This window comes from Neodiprion fabricii, chromosome 5, assembly GCF_021155785.1.
Source record: "Neodiprion fabricii isolate iyNeoFabr1 chromosome 5, iyNeoFabr1.1, whole genome shotgun sequence".
NCBI lineage: Eukaryota > Metazoa > Arthropoda > Insecta > Hymenoptera > Diprionidae > Neodiprion > Neodiprion fabricii.
The window spans coordinates 32,354,101-32,376,573 of record NC_060243.1 but is presented as its reverse complement, the minus strand read 5'-3'; the positions used below and the strand labels follow the sequence as shown (position 1 = coordinate 32,376,573).

The following is a 22,473-nucleotide window of genomic DNA, read 5'->3' as shown; positions in this document are numbered from 1 at the left end:
CGACCATTTGATACACACGTTCACTCAAACACAACGAGGCGAACGCGATGCTGATCGGGCGCATAAGCCAAGCCATTGCAGAGATACGTTACACGTATGCGTATTACATACGGAAGACGAGCGGGAGATTTTGCAGTGACCGGTGCAGGTTACGTGCAACCGGCTCAATTATAAGCGAGGGATTTGCCTCGACTGCTAAACAATCGTGTCCAGCTAAAACGACGCTTCGCACTCTCAGTTGTCAATTAATCGACGTCGCGGCTGATTGGTTTGAAAACGAGATATAAATACGTCCTTTGGAAGCAGCGATCTGGCGGCAGAAATCCGCAGCTTCGAGTCGCGCGTATTTAATTTTAAAAGTGTGTTTTCGTCGATACTTTTACCACGTTTCGATTAAACGCGGTAAAACATGCGCCTCGTAGCTTGCACGAAGTTTTCCACGCTCTGGTGTTCACGTAATTGGGCAAAATCGATCAGCTGATTGCTCGCCGCGACGCCATGTTGCTTTCGGCCGCGACTGTCTTTTGCCTTTCGGCTGCGTTTTTTTTTCCCGCCACATCGCGCAGCTGTTTTCTGATTCTCTTCACGCTTCGCGTCTTTCATTGCCTTAACCCTGTGTTCTCAGGGCGATTCTACCGAGGTGAAAATACTTGAAAATACTTGGCTTCTAAAATCGCGCACAAATATTCCTGACCGTTCTCGACTTGGCTTAGCACCCTGCGGGGCGCAGACGATAGTATTAATAGTTTTGCACCGAGAATAGAAGCACAACTGCAGCACTTTCGTACCCTACCTATACGCCTAACTGCCTAACTACCTACCTACGTGTCTACCTATGCACTGGGTGTCTAACAACATCAGGCTTAAATTGCAACCCAGAAAATATACGCTGTCGTTATGTCAATTTTACTCTCTTTATTAACGACACATACGTGTGCGAATAAAATTCACAGTATTGCGTGATGTAAAAAATTGCACGGATTTTCGCAGCAGCACTTGTGCAAAGTGAATAAATCCAGTACGTTACGATCATTCCTCCGAATGAATCTTACCGTCGGAAAGTTGTCTAGAAATTTTTGCTCTCTCAAAAAAGTCTCTTACAGAAATTCAGACACCACAACATTTCATTTCGGACCCTGCGAATTGGATGCGCCCAATATTAACGGTCCTGCATAGACTGGCCAGGTGGTGCAGAATCTACGTTTAACATATTACTCGTTCTCAAGGGAATCGATTCTACCACGCAGAGACGCTGGGGGTTATTTGATTCTATGACGTCAGGCCAGTCGCGTATATCGCTAAGTAACCGTGGAATCAAACGAACTTCTCGGATTGTCCGAGATTTGTTTCTTCATACACGCGATATTTTCGTGGAATAAAAATTCAAACAACGATTAAGGGAAAAGGAAATAGGTCATAAATCGAAGAGCTGTTCAGTTCTCGTTTTCATGCATGAACTGCAGAATTCAAAACTTCGTTCTGTTTTCCATTTAAATTTCTGAAACACCATCTTCAAAACACAATTAGCGAATAACGTTTTTTAACACGCAAATGTCGACGAATCGCGAGGCGAAGAAAGCTCGAAGCTTACAGGGAACGCCGCGGCAGCGCTTCAATGTGTTCATTCATCGAAATCACGGGGGCCAGACTAGGTCACTGTGACGGAATTAAATGCAGCCTGCGTTTTACACTGGTGCAACGGTGACGTGGCGAAACCAGATTTGCAATGTGTATACGTACGAGGAGAGAATGAATCTGTTTCATCGACCGAATATGAGCCAAAGCAGTTGCCGCTGCTGCTGCTACTACTGTCGCTTCTGAAAACACAGTCCAGCCAGATGCCGTTTTTCTTTTCTGTAAGAGCCAATTTGCAAAATTTTTCTCATTCGCAAGCACCGTTTCAACGCTTTCACGATTCATCGCAGCCAATGAACATCAAATAATAAGGAGAACTTCAGCTTGACGTCATTTTCAGTATTGACCAAGTTCATTCTCATGTTGTTTAAAACAATCTGCGTCATTTTTTTTTCTTTTTTTTTTTTTTATAACCAACTGATTCTTTTGTTTCTTTTCTTTAACCTCTTAATTCACGCTAGAATACTCAGCATCCCACTATTTTGGTTTGCACTTTTCTACTTATAAAACTACTTTTTTGGTAACAAAAGCCGAATTTTTTTGGTTCCACACGGTCTTTGTAATACTTCTCAGTCTGGATGAAAAAAAATAAATAAAAATTACAAAATGTATTTATTTATTTACCGCAAAAACAGTAAATGTAAACACATGGTCGAAATTTGTACTTTTCCACGCATAAAAAGCTTTCTCTGCCAATCGACCATGAAAGAATTTTATTTTTGTTGTTTTCGTTTGTCTGCCATATTGGATCCACCATTTTGAATTTTCAAATTTCGAGTGCAGACTCGTAATCATTGACCCCAAAAACTACGTAACGTAAAGTTTTATCAAAATCGGATAAATTGTTGAATTTCCGTCCGCCATATTGAATCCCCCGTTTTGAACTTTCAAATTTCGAGTTCGGATTTGTAACCAGCGATCCCAAAATCTCACGTATCACGTACAAGGAATTATCACAAAAAAGGAAAAATGTATGCATGAAAGGGTTATTAGTGAGTTCCTCAGGCACCTTTTAGATTCTAAATTGTCGGCTTCAACGGTAGCATCAAAAAGCTTTGAGTGTCTATGAACAGCTTTTGAAGAGCATACAGCAAGTTAAAAATAAGTGAAGATTGCAAAAACAGTACGTATCACCAAAGGGGAGGGTAGGCTCGCGATTCGAAGAACATGGTCGACTTTTTATCCGCACTCCCAAAACCCAGGAACGCAGTGGGTAGAAGCCTCAATCTATGTATCCAGTCTCTTCTTCCATGATACGTGTAAATTATCAGGTAGACGAGGAGGTTACAGTTTATCCGTCGCAGCCGGTAGAGATCGTTAAAGTAATAACACACCGGGATACATAACGACACGAGAGTGTGTTTTGTGCGAAAGAAGTGAACCGATAGACGATGATGAGGTTCGAGATCATACGCGTGAATCTGTAATAAGGGCCGACGGTGCGAGAAGGTTCTCGAAATATTTCACGTTGTTTTATACCAGCAATTTATCAACCACGCCGCAATTACGAATACAACGGAGAAAGAATACCTCGATTTTCATGACGACTCGCAAGCTCCTCGAGAATCATGAATATCTCTATAATCATCATCAACTTGATCATCAAAATTTCTTTAGCGAGTTGAATATGATCGTAAAACAGAGGATCGTGACATGGGTTGGAATTAGTTTCACATTTTTCATCAAGAACTTCTTAGTGGTTGGGTTAAAAAAAAAAAGTAGAAAGAACAAAAATTGAACGGTGACAATATCGAATTTTCGAAAATTCCAGAATTTGTTTCGTACAGTTTCGAAATGTTGGAGATTGAATTGCAGAAGAGTAAAAATGCAGAACGTCAGATGACAAATGATATAGTACAATTTTAGCGATTCCACATTATGACCTATTGTATCTACATTTGGACTTCCTAAGCTTAAAAATTTTCCACAGCCCAATTATTGCACATTCAAAAACTGGTTTAGTGCGACCCTTCTATTTTCTAATATTTCTACATCTTTAATCCCCACACCAAAATTTGTGCGCAGTAGAGAAAAAAAAAAAATTGCAATGGAAATGTTGGTTCGTGGATCAGACGGGTTGTGGCGTCTTGAAATTCCGCTCGTTTAATATCGACACCCCGGAGGAACTTTTCATTAACATCTACTCCACCCTTGCGGCCACATCGACAAGGAGGAGAGGGTAAAAATAAGATAAAAAAAAAAAAAAAAGAAAATTACGAAACAGAGGGACAGGGGCGTGACAAAAGTACGCGAAGTAACAAATTCACCGCGTACTTTATTCCCCTGAATTAGTTGCCGTTTCGGCTGACAATGCAGTCTCAGCAACACGCCACCCTTCCTTCCTTCCTTCCGTTCGTCCTCCTCGTTCACCGTCTCTTCTCGTCCTGTTGGCAGTTCTTTTCTTTTTTTTTTTTTCGTACGTCTCTCCCCCCAGTCAACCCCTTGCACTGTTACCACCCTCTAAATATCCCACAGTCGTTTTTTCCTCCTTCTCTTTCCATTTCCCTTACAATTCCTTTAATGAAAAGAACCGTCCTCGCGACTCGGTTCCGACCAACCGAAGGCTACTCACTTTTCACGATTTTTCAACACCCTGGTGTTTTTTTTTCTCTCCTTTTTTCCTTTCGCTTCCCTTCTCTTTTTTTTTCCATTCAGTTTCATCAGGAACTATACCCAGAATAATGCACCACTCATCTCGAGCGGGTATCGTATTTTTAATAACACGAACGAGACTTTGGAAAATTTCTTTCCGCCTCTGATTCTAGCCCTAAGACTGGAGCGCGACAAACGGTGTTCGCGAAACATTTCCAGGACGTGTCGAGCCTCGAGTACGAAAATTGGTGGCAGCGCGGTGGGATATCGAGAGTCGATGAGGGTTAACGCGTTAATTAGTCGATGGTATCGGGAGAATTAGCTGCAGGACAGAAAACAGGCTGCAGGTTTCTGCCCGCGGCGCTGTTGTATGAATATAAAACTAGACAACGACGAGGGGTTCGGGTCGGAGTTTCGAGGGCATCTTTTTATAACCGTTCTTTTTAGGGAGGGTCGCCTCGATCCGCGGAGCGTTTTCTCCACGCCGAGCGGCTCGGCGCGACGGAGAATATGATTAGTATATCATTTTAAAGGAATACTCTGGTGATACTTAAATTAAGTTTATTGAGCAGTTTTCACGGCATCATACCCGCCCAGATACTCGGGAGAAAATGCCGACCCATCTCACCCCTAAGAAAGAAAAAAGAAAGAAGATGAAGGAGAGAAAGGGAAAAATAAAAATAAAACAAGAAAATATTCAGACCATCGTAAAACCGCCACTTCCTCACCAAAAAACAGGGCATCCTCCCACCAATATCGTTCGCAATCTGCGTAGAAAGCTCGGATTTTCACCCTCGACCTCGTGGATTTTTATTCATTTTTATTTATTTATTTTGTTTTTTTTTTTGCCATTTAATAATATAGTCACTTATACTCTGATTTATTCTCATCAATGTCACAAGGGTATTCAATTGATCAGATACAAAAAGGAAATAAATAAATAAGGGATGAAGAAATATCTACGACCCTCCTTTCCGTCAAATGATCAGGTTTATTATACTCGTTGTTAATCCACGGGTAAGGAATTGGCTATGGTGTGAGGAAAAAAAAAAAATTTTATTTTTTAAATAAAAAAACAACGAAGGATTTTTTCACCTTCAGCTGTTAATACTTTCAGTCACACATTTTTCGACTCAATATTTTGTCCTGAATATTGTTAACGATCACGAATCTGAAGTCGGAATTTGATAATTTTTAAATCCAAGATGGCGGATCCAATATGGCGGATGTAAAATCGAAAAATCTATCAAAATTCGATGATTCAGGCCTAAATTTGTTATTCGGATGTTTTTTGGGGTATTACAAAATAGCAAAGATCATTTCAAGTTGTAGATAAACTGTCGTACGGCTAGGGCGTGAAAATTTTTGACATGGAACGTCGGGTATTCCATTGTGACTGAAATGGTCAACTATGTAACTAATAACATGCACAATGCTTTGGACAACACCTTATTCAGTCAGGCAGCTGGATCGTAAGAGGGCGGGAAAAATGAGCCGCGAGTTGATTAAGTCACTCGACTCGGATTCGCGTTCCTCTTGGGCAAGTACAGGTACCGCACCTATACAAGGTGGTATACACCCACCGATTCAAGAATCCCAAGGGAGGGTTGATCGTTGACTGCGCGCTCGGTAAAGAACGGAGTAAGTGGTTTGGCGCTGACTTTAGACTTTTACGAGTTTTAAAACTTTTCCTTATTTTATTTATTTTTTTCTCCTTTCTTTCTTTCTTTCTTTCTTTCTTCCCCATATCAATATATACCTCCCACCCTTCCCCCATCCCTTCTTTTATTTGCCCTTTCATTATTCTTTTTCGTACCATCTCAATTCGACGCTGCCGTTGCACTCCTGCGAATTAGACGATCCTCGGTAAATAATATTTTCACTTCAATTGCGGTGATTAATTATATTCCGCCTGATGCTTGTCCTCCGCGTTATTATTCGGTCAAAGTTTTTCCCGTACCTACAGCTAAAATCACGTGCGGTGTAAACAATATTTGCCAACTATCCGTCCTGTTCGTAAGAAAAGTTTAAAGCAAAGTGCAAAGATAAATCGAGAAAATAAAACGATTGCAAAAAGTTCCCACAAAATGGGATTGAAAAAGGGGTTGAATAATAAATTCTTAGAAACTGTCCTTCGATTTTTCTCCAGCTTGCTTTCGTTTCTTGACATCTGTTTCAATTTTTTTTTTTTTTTACCACTGTTTTTTTTTTTTTTTTTATTTATTTATTCATTTATTTTTCTTTCTGCACTTCTTTTTCAGTACTCGCTCTTTAATAATAGAGAGAGCCAGTCTCCTCGGTGAAAATGCAATTAGTTTGGTTGGAAGGCATCCGCACCCCGCGCTTCTTAATCTGGTATTGATTGCCAAAACTCGACAGCCATTCCCCCATTCAACCCCCCCCGACCCTCCGAACCCCACACCTCTTCTCCCCCTCCCCCCCTTGCGGTGCCCAGGAACCTGGAAAATCAAGAAAAATGCTTTAAATTCAGAGCAGCTTGATTGATTATATTAATAAGAAAGTTTTTTTTTTTTATATTTTTTTTCCTCCTTTTTCATTTTTAATTTTTTTTTTTTTTTTTTTCCTTCTTCTCTCTTCTCTCTTCGTTTCACCTCAGTCATTTTCCTTTCTCCTCCCTTTCTTTGCTCTCCCCACCGAAAGCGCTTATCTTTGAGCTAAGCCAGCTTCCTGATCGCACTTTCTGCACCTCCCTTTCAATGGACGAGAACGAAGGACACTTTCTGACATGGTTTATGCGCGTCTACGCCGCGACACACGGACAGATGCGCACAGAGATGAAGTAAGAGAGAGAGAGAGAGAGAGAGAGAGAGAGAGAGAGAGAGAGAGAGAGAGAGAGAGAGAGAGAGAGAGAGAGAGGAGAGAGAGAGGGAGAAAGCACGGAAGCTCGAGCAGCGCACCCCGCGTAATCCCTAAATAAAGCTGAGCTGTCAATGCCTTATAAAATTAGCGAAGATTAATTTGTTAAAGTATTGGAAAAACTCGCGAGGCGCCTCGACTCTGTGGAATATAATATTATGTAGTATAGACCTATTTATAGGCGGTGAGATGGTGAGAATGAATTAAGAAAAAGGAAAATTGGTATACCTATCTATAATCGATATATCGAAACTTTGTTCAAACTTTGCGACAGTTTTTATTTTCACATTTAAAAAATTTTTCATTTCACAGAGTTCGACGACGATTTTAACCCACGTCTTTCTCTTCTTTCTGATTTCAGGTAAGCACAGAATTCGGTATACGAACATTCTTGATGTTGCATCAGTCGATACTTTTGGAAACATCCGTGATCACGATTCGAAAGTTTTTCTACACTATTTAAAAGGTAAATAACGCGATTTAAATATCGGAAGCGTATTTGTGATTGAAGGATCAACGAGTCTCGAAATTTTAAAACTGATGAATACGATTGATGAGAAAATTTTCTGGGATGTAAAAAACGCCGGAACAATTTCTTGAAGCCATTTTTGGTTGGTATATTTGCTGTATAGATTTGTCTTTGTTGAATTGTAAGTTCAAGACTTTCGGCTTTATGATTTTTTGTACGAAAGCACATGACGAAAAACTCGATCGGAATTTGTTTCAGAATTTTACGACCCCAGCGTGTCCGAAGTACGGTTTAAAAACTTGCAGAAAATCTATTTTCTAAAATCCGACAAAAATTCAGAAAAATTTGGTATAATATTACAAAATTTTTGACACCCATCAAAAGATGGAAGTTTCATAACATCAAACGATAAATAAGAAAATTGAGAAAAAAACAGATTAAAATTATTATTATTGGATTGAATTTTTGCCATGAGAATGAACATGACAGCTCATTTTAATATGGGCTGAAAAATTTCTATTTAGAGAGATATTATAAATTCATTCTTATGTCGAAAATGCAATCCAACGAAGGTAATTTTTTATTTTTTTTTTTTCATCCATTTTCTTATTCATCTTTTGAAGTCACGAAATCTCCATCTTCTGATAGGTGTCAAAAATTTTGTTACATTTCACAAGATTTTTTCTGATTTTTGTCAGATTTTAGAAAGTGGTGGTTTTTGTTACAAGTTTTTAAATCAAACTTCAGATACGCTGGGTCGAAAAATTTAGAAAAAAATTGCAATCGCGTTTTTCGTCATGTACTTTCATAGAAAAAATGATGAAACAAATCTGAGACATCGACGTAGAATATCTATCGAGATGTCATGGAATGCCCCATATACACTGTATAAAATATACATATATATGTGTGTGTGTGTGTACACGGGGTAGTGCTCGTCTTATCACGGTGGGTAATAATTAATGCGTCGTGGACAAACTTTGGACCAAAGTTTCTTTTACTTAACGCAAACACAAATTGCTTGTTTAATAGATTATTTATCCTCCTCTCTCTCGCTCTCTTTGTTTTCCCGCATCAATTCCAGTGTCTCGCCAGATTTCTGCATAACAATCACCTCCGTCAGCTTGATCCGTTGTTTCTGAACGCAAAAAGTTTACGATTTTCAATAAAATGCCGAGAGAAAATTTTCCGATCAAATACAAAAACTTGGAAAAAGTGAATACAACGAATCGCTGTAAAGTGAAATGAAATTTTCCAATTCTTTTTTTATTATTTTTTTTTTTTTCCAAGGACCGCGTTACACTTTCCGTTCGATTCCAGCCTCTTGCACGACGCGTAGCGTATAGAAATCCCCGGGTGAAATAAATCGACGGGAAGTGCAAGAGTCCCGGTTTCTTCGGGGGGTACAATGAACCTCACAGGAAACAAATGGCCGGCAAGTTTTCGCGATACTAATTACCAAAACTTAAGAAAGTGGGAGGAATTGTCGCCGAGAGGGTTTCGAGTGAATCGAATAAACATCACCCTCCCCGCTCACCCTCCGAACCACCCCTCGTCTCATTTTCGCTCTCTCCGATACCGGCTGGTAACCCTTACCGGTTACCAACCCCCACCCCCTCCCCCCCTCGCTGTCGCCTCGCCCCATTTTCTTCCTGATTTATGTTAATGTTTTTGTCTCGCTGTGAAATACACCAAAAACCGATCCGAACCTCCTCATCCCTACCACCCCCACCCCTCCCCTTTCACCCCTACGATTTGGATTAACTCAACGACTTCTTAACCCTCCTTAAGGTCGTACAGTGATCCTACCATTACCGACCGAGCAAGCTCACCATTCGTCTCTCTACATTAAATAAACAAACGAACGAAAAGGGTTCAAATTTCTACGGTACATCGCTATTTTATACCGGAATACACAAAAAAAAAAAAATACTCACATCCCAAAAAATTGTCGGAAAATTTTATAGTTTTTTGAGACTTGTTTACGCAGCTTATCTCTCGTTCGGTTGAAATTCAATTAAATTTTTTTTATTCAAATCTATCTTGAAGAGATAAAGCGAAAGACAAAATTTACCGTTCATCTATCTATTTTCAATTATTATTTGGTATAATTAATTATTTGATACAGATAGATAAAAAATAAATTGTTTTTTTTTCCACCCATTTTAAATTCAAGTAATAACCGTCTTTTTCGGTAGACGGTGTAACTTTTCCACACGGAATACGTCGGTGTGCGTTTGTTGTTTCTATTATCACAGGCATTGGACACAAGTTGCGCGATTGGATCGGAGTCGAGACAAGTTTTTAACAATGCGTTGATTGAATTTCCAATACGTTGTGTAATACCGCAATACGAATGGATTTCACGACGTATAGAATTGTACGTAACTATAATAAACCGTACGATACACGCTTACGCGTGTGTAACAATATTAATTGAATTGTGAGAAAGAATTGGCGCATTGAAAAGTAAATAAAAATAAAAAGACAAAAAAAAAAAGAAAAAAGAAAGAGGTTCGCGTTATTAGGTTTTTTTTTTTCTTCATACACACGCAAACAAAATCATCGTAACGCATACCTATGTGTATATATGTATATGTATATACACACATATAATAATCGAGAAACGAAGTGGCTTACTCGAGCGGTATAATGGAAATAAAAACGAATTCGATTTAATAACCATCGTAGGTCTGCGAGCACCGAGCTTCACGCAGCATTAAGGATTGAATAAGCGCATTGTCCTTACTTTATCGATAGATTTCCGTTGCCAATTGCAGTTGCGGCGACTCTGCTGCCACTGTTCGATTTATACACTATGGGATTCAAATTTTCGGCAAATCCTCCATCGCATCCTTCGTGTCTGCAGGCGAAGTTTCAGACGTTCCTTATTATTTTATACTCATTATTATGCAGAAAAATCGAATTTTTGTGTAAGACATTCCATTGTTGCTCAGACGACAATGAAATGGCTCGCGAAAAGAATAAAACGCGCATTCCTTTTTTTATTATCGTTCTCAAACTCCGAGCGTTATCTCAACCGCTAAATGTATCCTATAATATATACTTTACGTGTTCGAATTGTTATTACATTCGCGAGCGACGGTAATTACATGTTTGCAAGGATCTTGCTTTTGTTTTTTCGTTTTTTTTTTTTTTTCTTTACACTCTAACACGGTTATACGAGTTACGTCAATCGCTGTTATATTCGACTGTATAACGTGTCGAATATCAGGAATATCGTACGCAAGTTCAACCTTCCAGACACGTCTGAATTCGCGTGTAAATAACATGCCTATTTTGCGTCAAAAAATTCTCGTACAAATTTCAACACCTAGCAGTGTAAACGAATTTAAATTCGACGTGTCGGAATGTTCGAAAATGTGTGAAGAGAACATGTTAATTATTTGGCAGTAGCGCCTGATCGAGTCGGCTGTTTATTAAAGAAATACGTCGAGCCACACGAAATTTTGAACATTCAATGTAACGTTTATTTTGAACACTAAATTTGGAGAAATCGTTACATCCGGCAATTTAATGGAAATTCAAAGTGAACATGTTGAAATGTTGAAAAAAAGAAACATTGTTTGCTTTTATAAGATGAAATTTCCGAGTAACGTATAAATCTTACAAATATATCGATGAACATGTCCAAATATTGTACCCTTGAATACATGTCGGACATGTTCGTGATTCTCTTTTGAAGCGGAAATAACTCTTTTCGTCGAGGTATCTGAACGATCGCAACACTTGTGTGTCTAGATTTTTAAATGTTTGTAGAAAATAATTCGAACATGTTCAAAATGTCTGTATACAAATAACCATGCGAGTGCAAAATTTTAAAAATTGAGCGAAGCATTTATTTTGAGTGCTAAAATTGGAGGATTCGTTGCATCCAACGATTTTACGAGAATTCAAAGTAAACATGTCAAAACGCTTTGCAAAAGAGGAACAACATTTGCTTTTATGAGGTAAAATTTCCGAGTAACGTATAAATCTTATATGCCGGACATGTTCGTGATTCTTTTTTGAAAGGAAAACAACTCCATTCTTCGAGGAATTCGAACAATCTCGACATTCGTATATCTGGCATTTTTGAACGTTCGTAAAAAATAATCAGAACATTTTCAACACGTCCACATAAAAACAGCCGGGACCGTATAAGAATTTTAAGGTGAAACCTATTTATGTATCTCCACGTATTCTGTATTATAAATACACAAACCCCTGCAATGAACAACGTTTAAAATCGATGTTTAAAAGCTGTTGAAGCAACTTGGAGGAAAAAAAAACAAGCCCTATCAAATATACGCGATTAGGGTCTTATTGTTAATAATGTCGAGTAGAGGGGGAGATTAAAAAAAAAAAAAAAAAAAAAAACACCTTCCTCTGGTACTTGTACGAAAAAAGAAAAGAAGCAAAACAAAACAAAATACACACCCCAAAAATAAAACTAAATAAATATAAAACACTCGAGGTATAAAACTTGCGGGTTCGGGAAAAGAAAAGAAAAGGGAAAAACAATCATATAATAATATAATAATTATAAACTCGAAGCAGAAGCTTGAAAATACTTTCAACGACGTATTGAACACACTCGATTGTGGTTATAAAGTGTGTGCGTGTGTGTGCGCGTGCGTGCAGTGCTACCAACACCGAGATTCCGTTTAATATAAATTGCGCAACGGTGTTTGCTTCGCGAACGAAATATACCCACCACCTACTTTCAGCAAGCGAACATTGAATCGTGGTTAATCGGGTATAACAAGGGCAGTCGTTGTTTATTGTTTTCCAAACGTGTAAACGGCGCCCGGGCTAAGTTTGTATATTAAATTGCACGGATCCGGAGCGCGTGCAGCGGCAAACGGCTCTCCGTTCCATTCCCAAAGTCCGAGAGGGAAAATTCAAACCGGGCGTTTAAGGGGGGAGAACCAAGGAATGGGCGGCTCGCCGGCTAAGGGATCGCGACACCCGAGTTTCGCCAATTTTCACTTCCGGATTACCTTATCTGCCAAGAGTCACTCGCGAGTCACCGGCCGATTCCGTTATGCCCAAATCCAACCCAACCGAGGCGAAGTTTTCCGATAAGATTAAAGTGTTTCGCCTTTTCTCTATCGGTGTTGTTTTTTTTTTTTTTTCTCTTCCATTCCTTTTCAAAACGCAACATATCCGCCGACAAAAGCAAACGTTCAAAGTCAACCAGATAGGAAAACAATTATTGATCTAAAAAATTGTTTAACGGGTCTGCTTTTTGAAATATTTCATGATCTATAAATTTGACGGATGTTCATTGATGATGATAAAATCGTTCCATCGATTGGCGAAAAAAGAACTATACACGGAAGGTGTAATATGTGTCTGTAACGTTTCGGAATGTTTGGGATAGAGAAGTAGAGACGGAGGGAAGTTTGTCTAGGTACACAGGGACCACGGATCGCGGATCGCAGATTAGAGTCTTGGAGTGGTGAAATTAATTTGTTTATTATAACGATAACTGCAATTGCTACGGCGACTTGGTTAGATGTTATAATCGAATAATTGACGACTACTACTATGTACCTGCAGTTGGACTGTAATATCAGTATACGATATACGTAACTTATGGATGCATATATATACATATATGTATATACGTACAAAGACCCATGCTACTGTAGAATTTCACCAACTTTCCTGCAGGGTCGACGGTCTTTAATCGGTTTTAACGGGCAAACATTCTATCTCAACACCATCCATGGTGCACTTGGGTTCATGTACACAATCAAGTATCGCTGGGTATACGACAGAGTGTAGGATGTGACGATAATAACACTGGGAATACTAGATCCTGAACTCATAAGCAAGAAAATGTTGTCTTTTCGATAACACCGGTCGACGAAAATTCACTTTTTGTTTGCCACATGAAAACTTTTAACTGATTATGTTGGGAACAAGGCTTTAGCATAATGGGATTGACATTAGAACACTTGAGATACGAATAGTTTTACTGTAATGGGATTTTCTCAGTTTTTTCAAAAGTAAAGCTTTCATGTGTGAAAATTAGGTTATGTATAGTGTCACGGTACACTGGTGAATAAAATTTTGTAACAAAGAAGGTGATCACTATAATTTTTAAAGACCTATTTACCCTCATTTTAAAACCACATTTACAATTAGTTGGATTCGATCAGGTCTAGTTTTTGTGTTACAGCCAATATTATACCAGTAAAATTTAATGTTTGTCGTTTTGATTTACCTTATTTGATTCAGGGTGTTTTGTTATTTACTTTAAGTACCGGTTAATTAGTTAGAATAAATGACAAAATACCCTGGAATAAAAAAAGGTAAGTCAAAACAACGAACATTCAATTGTACCGGTAGTAGCTGTAACACAAAAACTAGACCCCATCGGATCAAAATAAATATGATTTTATAATTAGAGGTAAAAACTGTTTATTGATTAGTGTAATCGTTCGAATCATGAAAAGGTTGTAGTTTTTCTTTTTGCGAATGGAGTAAATAGGGGACAAATATCATACTTTCGTATTGTTTCAATAGAGACCGAGACCGTGCAAGTTAGAAAGTATCAACACGTAACGCTAAAATATAAATCCAGATTTTTCGCCGCATCGCGAAACTGCAGATACGCATACATACCGTAGATGTGTGTATAAATGTGTGAAGAGAGAGAGAAAGAGAGAGAGAGAGAGAGTGACTGAACAGCTGCACATCCATGACTACACTTGTTTGTTATCTTTCATGGTGACCATTGGTATAATACGTTGTGATATCATATCGTACCGTATCGTATCGCGGTTGTTTATTTCAAGTCTGTTGTTTCTCTGGTTTATTTTTAATTTCACGTTGTATATTTGATATAAATTGTGCGTTGTATAAGGAACATTGTCCACGCGTCATCGTCATTTCCATCAACCATCTAACGCATCATTATATACGGTTAGTCGCGGAGAACCGCAACCGCGATCTTGGCCAAAGATTCGGTCCTGATAAGCTGCTCGAGCATACAAGTGCAATAATAGTGCTTTTTTCATTGAACTAAAACGTGTTGCGACGTGATATTTTATTTTCAACGTTCAAACGCCGCGAGCGTTGTTTTCCTCGTTATGCAGGAGTTACGACAACGAGGATAACAATTTGTTTTTATTTTCTTTCTTTTTTTTTTTTTCTTGTTCTCGCCCCTACTTTTTACCACGTTAATTATAATTTTCACCCACTGAGAAGAACGCCGGTGTGTGCGTTTCGAAGCACGCATCTGGTAGGTGTTGTAAACCAAATATAATATTACAACTGGATATTTGTAATTGTGTTGCATTAGGTATACGCGTAAATATACAACATATTATGTACAATATGCAACGAGGGCGAAAGCTCATACGCAGTGAGGAAAAATACCCGCGTGAAACTTATTTTTCAATTGTTATTATTATTGTTATTCGAGATATCAGGAATATATTGATAATACAATATACGACTAAACAATTGGTATGCGTATAGCGTGCTATTGATAAACGTAGCCTATAAGTAAAAAGAACGTTGGCAGCTTTCAAGCAATATTCGTGCAAGTTCAGTTTCTCAGCCTGATTTCTTTTTTTTTTTTTTTTTTGTCGGGTTCAGGTACAAAACCGAAACTCATTTTCATCAACTTATTTTACGTACAGATTGAGCTTGCCCAAGTTGACTCGCGGTAGACAATTCAGTTTTCCAGACGGTTATTATTCCCCGCAATAATTAAGTATCGACGTGCATTTTATACCGATATTAAATGTGGTAGGATCCAACAGCTTGCAGGTATTGTACGAGGTATCTGCTTAGCGTCGCAATATCTAATATTGCGAGGTAATCGTGTTAGAATTAACCCCCATCACGGCCTTCCGCACAACCTGACGATGCATGAAAATTCTCCAAGCTGAAAACCGCGCCTCCTGCAATTAGTGAAAAGTGAAGTCTTCTAGTGCCTGTTCGCGCAGCTTGGGATGAGAATTCGATGCGAGTTGTTTTTTTTTTTTTTTTCCTTTTTTTCTCTCTTTGGATTATCAAAAAGCAACTGATTCCATCGCAGTTGAAATTACACGAGGTAATTGGACGGTAGCGAGTTTTGTTTTTCTTTTTTTTTTTTTTTTTTTGCGATTGCATTCAATGTGCAAAGTTAAAAGAAGCAAGTACTTTGAAAACACGGACGAAATAACAAACCTACCGGAGAAAAGCAACAACAAAAACTGCAATCAAGGGTAATTTTAACCGGAGATAAGTCATCCCCTCTTTAAGTATCCCTCCTTTGGGAACCCTGGGGCCTAATCGGAGGCAGGAGGGGGGGGGAAAGCGGCGACGACGCACGAGGGAGCTGACCATGGCTAAACGGAGTTTTACCCCAGGGGAGGTTTCCTGGAGGGATGTTAAGAGCGTTAGCGGCCAGTTAAGAGTCGACGAAACTGCAGTCGACGAATCAAACCGGAGCTTCTTCGACTCGTGGAGAAGTGTTGAACGGCTCACTCGGAATCTGTTTACACACGATGCGAATTCACGTCTCGATGATCTGTAACAAGCTGAACACAAGTTGGTACATTGCTACGAGTTGCGCGAATTTTTTTCTTCAAAATTTAACACTTTTTCCACCAGGAGACGGTCGAAGTTGGCATCGGATCTAGCGTCTGACTGAGCATGCGCGAACTTTATTCGATTTTCATGCAGGCTGGCCACCTCAAATTTCAGCTGTAAGACTCGACTTACGTAGGTTATGTAAGTTCGGTAAATTTTTTATAGGTTAACCAGGCGTCGAATAGCTGTTATTGCGGTTACTCGGGAATGGTTGGCGAACCTTTACTGCTAAATTAATGACTTCTACGAGTCATCGTAACAATACAATTTCAATTCGCCACTTGCTGCGGGAGATTTTGACGTCGCGTGTCTAATTTCGATTAAGTTGGCTATCCTACATTCAAGACGAAACAATTGCCGCGGTATGAGTCTGCCAGCCAATAGAGTTCAATCGTTTTGCGCATGCGCAATTGATTGCTGAGTTTCACCTCTCTCTATCGGTCTTGTAGGTGCCTAGTATGTAGACACGAGCAGCGTACGTGAAACAAAAAGAACATATAAACACACGAGGAGGGGAGGGGGGAATAAAAATACAAAACGAAGAGTTAGATAATGAGGGAGTAAAGTAGACAAAAGTACCTGACCGAGTAGCAGACGCTACGCGCATAGCCAATACCTGTTCACCGCAGCAAGCGGGTGTCGTGACACGAAACAGACTGCTATGTTGCGACATATCTTTGCACAGCGTGGGGCTCACTTGGGTTTATTAACGTTAAGATAAATAAACAAATGATCTTGTGTGTATGTAGCGCTCGCTGAGGACGAGGGAGAGAGGGAGAGAGGGAGAGAAAGAGAGAGAGAGAGAGAGAGAGAGAGAGAGAGAGAGAGAGAGAGAGAGAGAGAGAGAGAGAGAGAGACGGACCGATGAGATGAGATGCGTTGCAAGAGAGACGGGCGAACTTTGTTCCAACGCTCGGAAGAGAGAAGAGGGCGCAGAAGGCAAGAGGGATAGATTTGTGTGTGCACAACTACGCGTGTAGGTTCGTTCGGCACATAGGACAGCGTGTTTGAACAGCCATGCTGTTAGTCATCTGACGTTTTTGTGCTATTCAACGGTGTAACGAAAATCCTTTTCCACGGGCGCAGCTAAACTTGTCGAATGCAATGTTCGAGACTTTCGTACCTTGTACCTAAAACGCGACGATGCAAGTGACAAGAACGCGTCGAATAGCATTGATGTATTCAAATTACGCGCCAACTGCGCGGGACATATTTCCTCAGTCGATACTCATATTATTTGTTTGTCATGCAACTGATGAAAAGTAAATTATTCTTAAAGGTGCGTATTTTTTCGTATTTCTTTTTTTCGTTCTTCGTATTAGTCTTTCATTGAATACGATATGAAATTATTAACCTGACCTGAGCCGAATTACCTTACACACGCGTACGTTAAGGAAATTGTAATGAACGTGCGATACACACCGAGGCGAATATGTTGGTTACGTAATTGCCGCACACAGTTGTACTGTCAATAATATAGCTACTTTTATTTATAATTCCTATAACGACCAGAGCCGAGTCAATCACCGGAGCGGAGAATAACAACAATTATTATTATATCGCAGGTTGTAAATAACCGAGAAGAAACACCCGCACGACAAAATCGAATACATACACATATGTGTACACTCTGCAAAGTATACGCATGGGTATGTATGTACACAGGGACTCAACGATTCCAGAGAAAAAATAACCAAAGATTAAAAGAATTTAGTTCGATTTTCAGCTGTATTGTATACATATCGTGATATACCCTCTTCTCTCTCTCTCTCTCTTGGTATATTCAAGGTAATCTAATACCGTGTTGAATTCGCGATGCGAAAGAGTGAAAAAAAAGGCGGAAGGGACAGCAGAAAAAAAAAATCGGAAAAAATAACGAGCTGTTAAATGCTTCGCGTGCAGGATACAGCCGTCGAAAAATAGGGATTCGAAAGTTGTGACGTCACGGGACACAGACCGCGCATTGCTCGCCGTTATCTTCATTACATGCGAAAGATGATTTCTCTCTCTCTGAAGTTCTTGGTTGACGTCACCCGACCAGCGAGAGAGCCCATGACCGAATCAAACGTCGACGCATCAGAAGCCGGACGACGTTGGCACATTCGCGAGACAGGTTCGAGTCTAGCATTGTGATCGTAATTGTCTTATCTGACGTAAGCGACTCGCTCTGCGAGGAGTTGCGGAGGAGGAGAAGGAGGAGGAGGAGTAAAAGTGGGAGGATGGGGGAGGGGTGAGGGGTTGTAAAAGCAAATAAAGATAATCGCTCGTACATTTGTCGGAAGAAACAACAGGAAAAAAGAAACACAACAACAACGAACCGATAAAAGAAACATACGTAAGAAAACAAAGTAAAATTTAACGCCTCGTCGTTCATTTCGTGAGTACAATGGTGTGCGTGTGTGTGTGTGTGTGTTGCGTTTCGAGGTTCGTTTAACACAACATTCGCGTCATGTTTTATGGTTTATGGCTATTTCCTCGCTTCCACCAGACGGTAAATATATCATCGACAGGGTGGACCATGAGCCCGGAACGCATCGGGACAGAATATTTTTTTTAAATCCTGAAGGATGTCGACGGTATCGCCGGATTATCAAATCGCGTGAACGAGGCGGCGGGCGAGCGCGAACTTCAGGCATTCCGGCGCGAAGAACAACAATCGAATATCGCGTGGCTCACGGTTACGATTACGGCACTGCACCGGTGTTCGCGCGCGCGAGAGAAATGGATAGATAGAGAGAGACATATATCTATACTTATATAAAGAGAGACATATATCTATACATATATAGATATAAATCGAACACCGGTGTGGGTGGGAAGGGGGGGGAGGGAGGACGTGACGATCCCTCCCCCCGCCCCCCTCAATATATGTATGTATGTACAATCGAACAACTATAGCGTTGCCCGGTGACAAGGGAGTTGAAGAGAGCACGAACTACGGCTTGAACGAAGAGAGGAAAACAACCGGGTGACGGTTGGCGAGCGGCGAGTAGAGTGGAACCCGCGATGCGGTTCGCGAGGGGCGAGGAGAGGGGGAGGGGGGGAGGAGGCGGGCGGGGAGGAGGGCAAAATGCGTAAACAGAGAGTCAACATGTAAACAGGCCACTCGCGAGACAAACAACGTGGGGGCCGCGGAGCTCTGCGCCGCACCAGCCGAGCCAACAGCCAGGCTAGGCGGCTCGGGCTGCCTTACCGAGTGAGTAGTGAGTCTCTCGCGGAAAGCGGCGTATAAACCTAGCCGGCTCGGCTATCCGATGATCGTTACACACGCTGTGTATAAAACAACGCGGTTCCCGATCAGGCTTAATAACCGGGATTTTCGTTCACGCGCGCGAGATCTCCGTAACAACCGCGTTCTTTGCTCCCTCCCGTCCCCTGGTCGTCATCCCTCCCCCGCAGCTCCCCCCTTCCCCCCTTCTTCGCAACTCACACGCGTCTAATCCGCCGCTTCGTCCAATCCCCAAGCCTTATCACAGACGGACGGATGCTCGACTCTACCGAAAAGCAGATAGACTCGACTGCAATACCGCTTGAACCGTATTGCTGTTACTACTGATGCTCATGCTGACGCGGTGATTCCTATACCTGCGCCGCAGATCACATATCGATCGATAGTGATCGATACTGACGCGGGAATATCGCGCGCAGATCAAGATCGATTGTGAAGTTTCGGTGTGTATTCGTTCGGTTATTATCAGTGAGAGTAGGAATTATTCTTATGCTTTGGCAGCCGGAGATATTGTGGAGTTAGTGTTGGGTGATTAATTATATGCCAAGAGTGGGTTCACTTATTGTGTTGTTGAGTTTTTGTGAAATCGGTTATTTTTTTTTTTTTTCGACAAATTTTGAGTACGCGTTACTGGTACGTCTTACAATTTGAAATTATTACCCGTCGATACCGTGGTGTAATTTTTTGATTCTCAAACTTGTAAGGTTTTATTTGCGATACTTGGGATATTTTGAGGAAATAAAACGTGGTTCTAATTGTAAGAAACGCGAGATGTTTTTAGGCGTTTTACTTGAAATACGTAACACAGTCGAAGGAGCGAATGGTACATGAGGTGGAAAGAAGAAACGAAAGAAACAAAGAAACGTTCGTTTATTTGAAAAGAAATACGGAGTGTCGGGTTGGGGGGCAGAGGAGGAGGTGGTGGAGGAGGAGGAGAAGGAGGAGGAGGAGGAGGAGGGTAGGGAAGGAAAAAAAATAATAACAATGATGCGACGCCATAAACAGAATCGAACAAACAACTGATATGCAAATAATGAGTTGTGCATTTAAAGATTGTATTGGAACTCGGTTTGCTGTTAGCTGCCGCCACCACCACGCTGGGTTTTATAATGCGTGGTTATTTAAAAGAAGAAACAGTATACAACCTTAGTTGGGTATTATTAAAAGAAACTATTGTCGACGTCTTATTAACAATGCCTTGTTATTAAACTCCCAGCCAACGCCGACGAATACGACCGAGTTCGTACGGTCCGACCGCACCGCCTGCGCGGATTCTCCTGCACTAGAGGCAGGCTGCTGTACACAACCGTCTCAAACTTCTGTGACTACGCGGCGCGCGCCAGCCCGAGTTTGTGTGTTCCACCGAATACGAACTTGTTATAGCCTGCAGTGTGTGCCTGCGTTTGTCCAGCGCCACGGCGCTGATAGCGTTCGTTGGTTTCGCTCGATCCGCCGCCGAGTCCCGCGAGTCTACCTTAACGCCTCTCCCTTCCTTAAAATGGGCAAAGACGTTGATCCGGGTTCGCCGCCGGCCCGCCACCCCGTCGCGTGTCAATTCAGTGATAATAATTCGTCGATGGTTGCAAACGAAGCTGCAGGCGTGCATCGCGCGTCGTACGCAGCACAGTGACCTACACAACCGTTCGACCGGCGTTTGTCATATGTTTACTCAAAATTGTTATTATTTTCCTCGCTGCACATTCATCACCGTCGCCTGCACGACTCTGCGACGCCACCTCGCTACTTTGACTTCGGATTACAACGTAGTGCATCGAACAATTGTTGAACACTTGTGCTTCCTGTGATACTCCCGTTTGAACTTTTCTCTCAATACACCTGGCCCCCGTCCCACGTGTTCAACTTTTATATTTGAATCTCCCGCCCTGCTTCTCGACTCTGGTCAGCCCCGCCACCGTCTCGAGCTGCTACCATTGGTAAGTCGAAATCAAACTGACTAAATATTCTCAGAATTGCGAAACAATGTTTTACCACTCGGAATAATTCACGAAATTTTAAAATTTATTCCGGTGTTCCGGACAGTGGAGTCGAAATATTATTTGTATATTCGAACCCTCCGTGCTCTGTAGTCTAGGATAATATAAATCTCTCTCCTATAAGCGGATGAGGTGTTTAAGTTTGTGACCTTGCACGATGCTGCACGCTCAACGTTCTAAATATACCTCCGGCAAATACTTTGATTTAACAATTTCATTTGACGAATCTCTCCTGCTGCATTACGTTTGCCGGTTACCTACAACCATACCGTACACCGTAATTTACTTCGAGGAATTTGTTTGTCTAGCAAATAACGAGGTCAGACTGTACTACAAATATCTATCAAACTATTTTATTCGCCGAAAACTACGATTACGACTCTTACTTCATTGAATTGAGAGTGGTGAAGGAAGGCTCTGTATATGACGGCATATGTCACGCCTGGTTCCACACAGTAGCAAACTAGCAAATTGCATCAACGATCGCTTACATCACACGCGTAATTACGCATCGAGAATTGTGAATTGTTCTCCAATGTGCACTGCGTGCAGTTATGTTCCGGCAGAAGCATCCGTCATTTGCTTTGTTTACGGTGAGAGATTAAGCGCAGTTTACTTTCGTCATGAGTAACCGAAGCAGCGTCATGTACATATATACATAGTCGCGAATAAGTGGAAGTAGAATTTACACCCGTGTTTATCTCTGCAATAATTACATCAAGTAACTTCACTGAAGAATCAAATATTTCGAAGCTGTGTGGTTTGTTGAAAACCAAATTAGGAGATTGTATCGAACCTGCGTCAATTGAGCGAAAGAAGCATTTGAACATTCAAATTTCCCGCGCGCGGCACTTAACCTCTTATTTCAAAAGATTTATTGATAGCAGGCTTGAAAATAGAAGAATGAATCTTTTCCGGTGGAGTGAAAATACCGTATACTGGTTAAGCGTAGATCACTGATCCTCTACGGTGTGTGAGATATGCAGCTGCGGCATCACAGGCAGGATTCTAAGCTGTATAGCTGGTCCTGGAGCGTCGGGTATGTAATGATGTTTGGAAACAATGCCAGAATGCAGTTTAAT

At 40.9% G+C, this 22,473-nt stretch overlaps 1 protein-coding gene across 3 annotated transcripts in view; it reads left to right on the top strand.

Moving 5' to 3' along the window:
- The window catches only part of LOC124182753 (forkhead box protein P1-like), a 212,794-nt gene that overhangs the window by 11,107 nt on the left and 179,214 nt on the right, over window positions 1-22,473 (top strand). For 2 of the 3 annotated variants that reach the window (XM_046570399.1, XM_046570400.1), the window contains exon 1: window positions 19,291-21,331. The exons of the other annotated variant lie outside the window; for it this stretch is intronic. The gene's annotated coding sequence lies outside the window, so the exon portion shown is untranslated. Of the gene's footprint in view, window positions 1-19,290; window positions 21,332-22,473 lie in introns of those variants that run through there. 3 annotated transcript variants of the gene reach the window in all.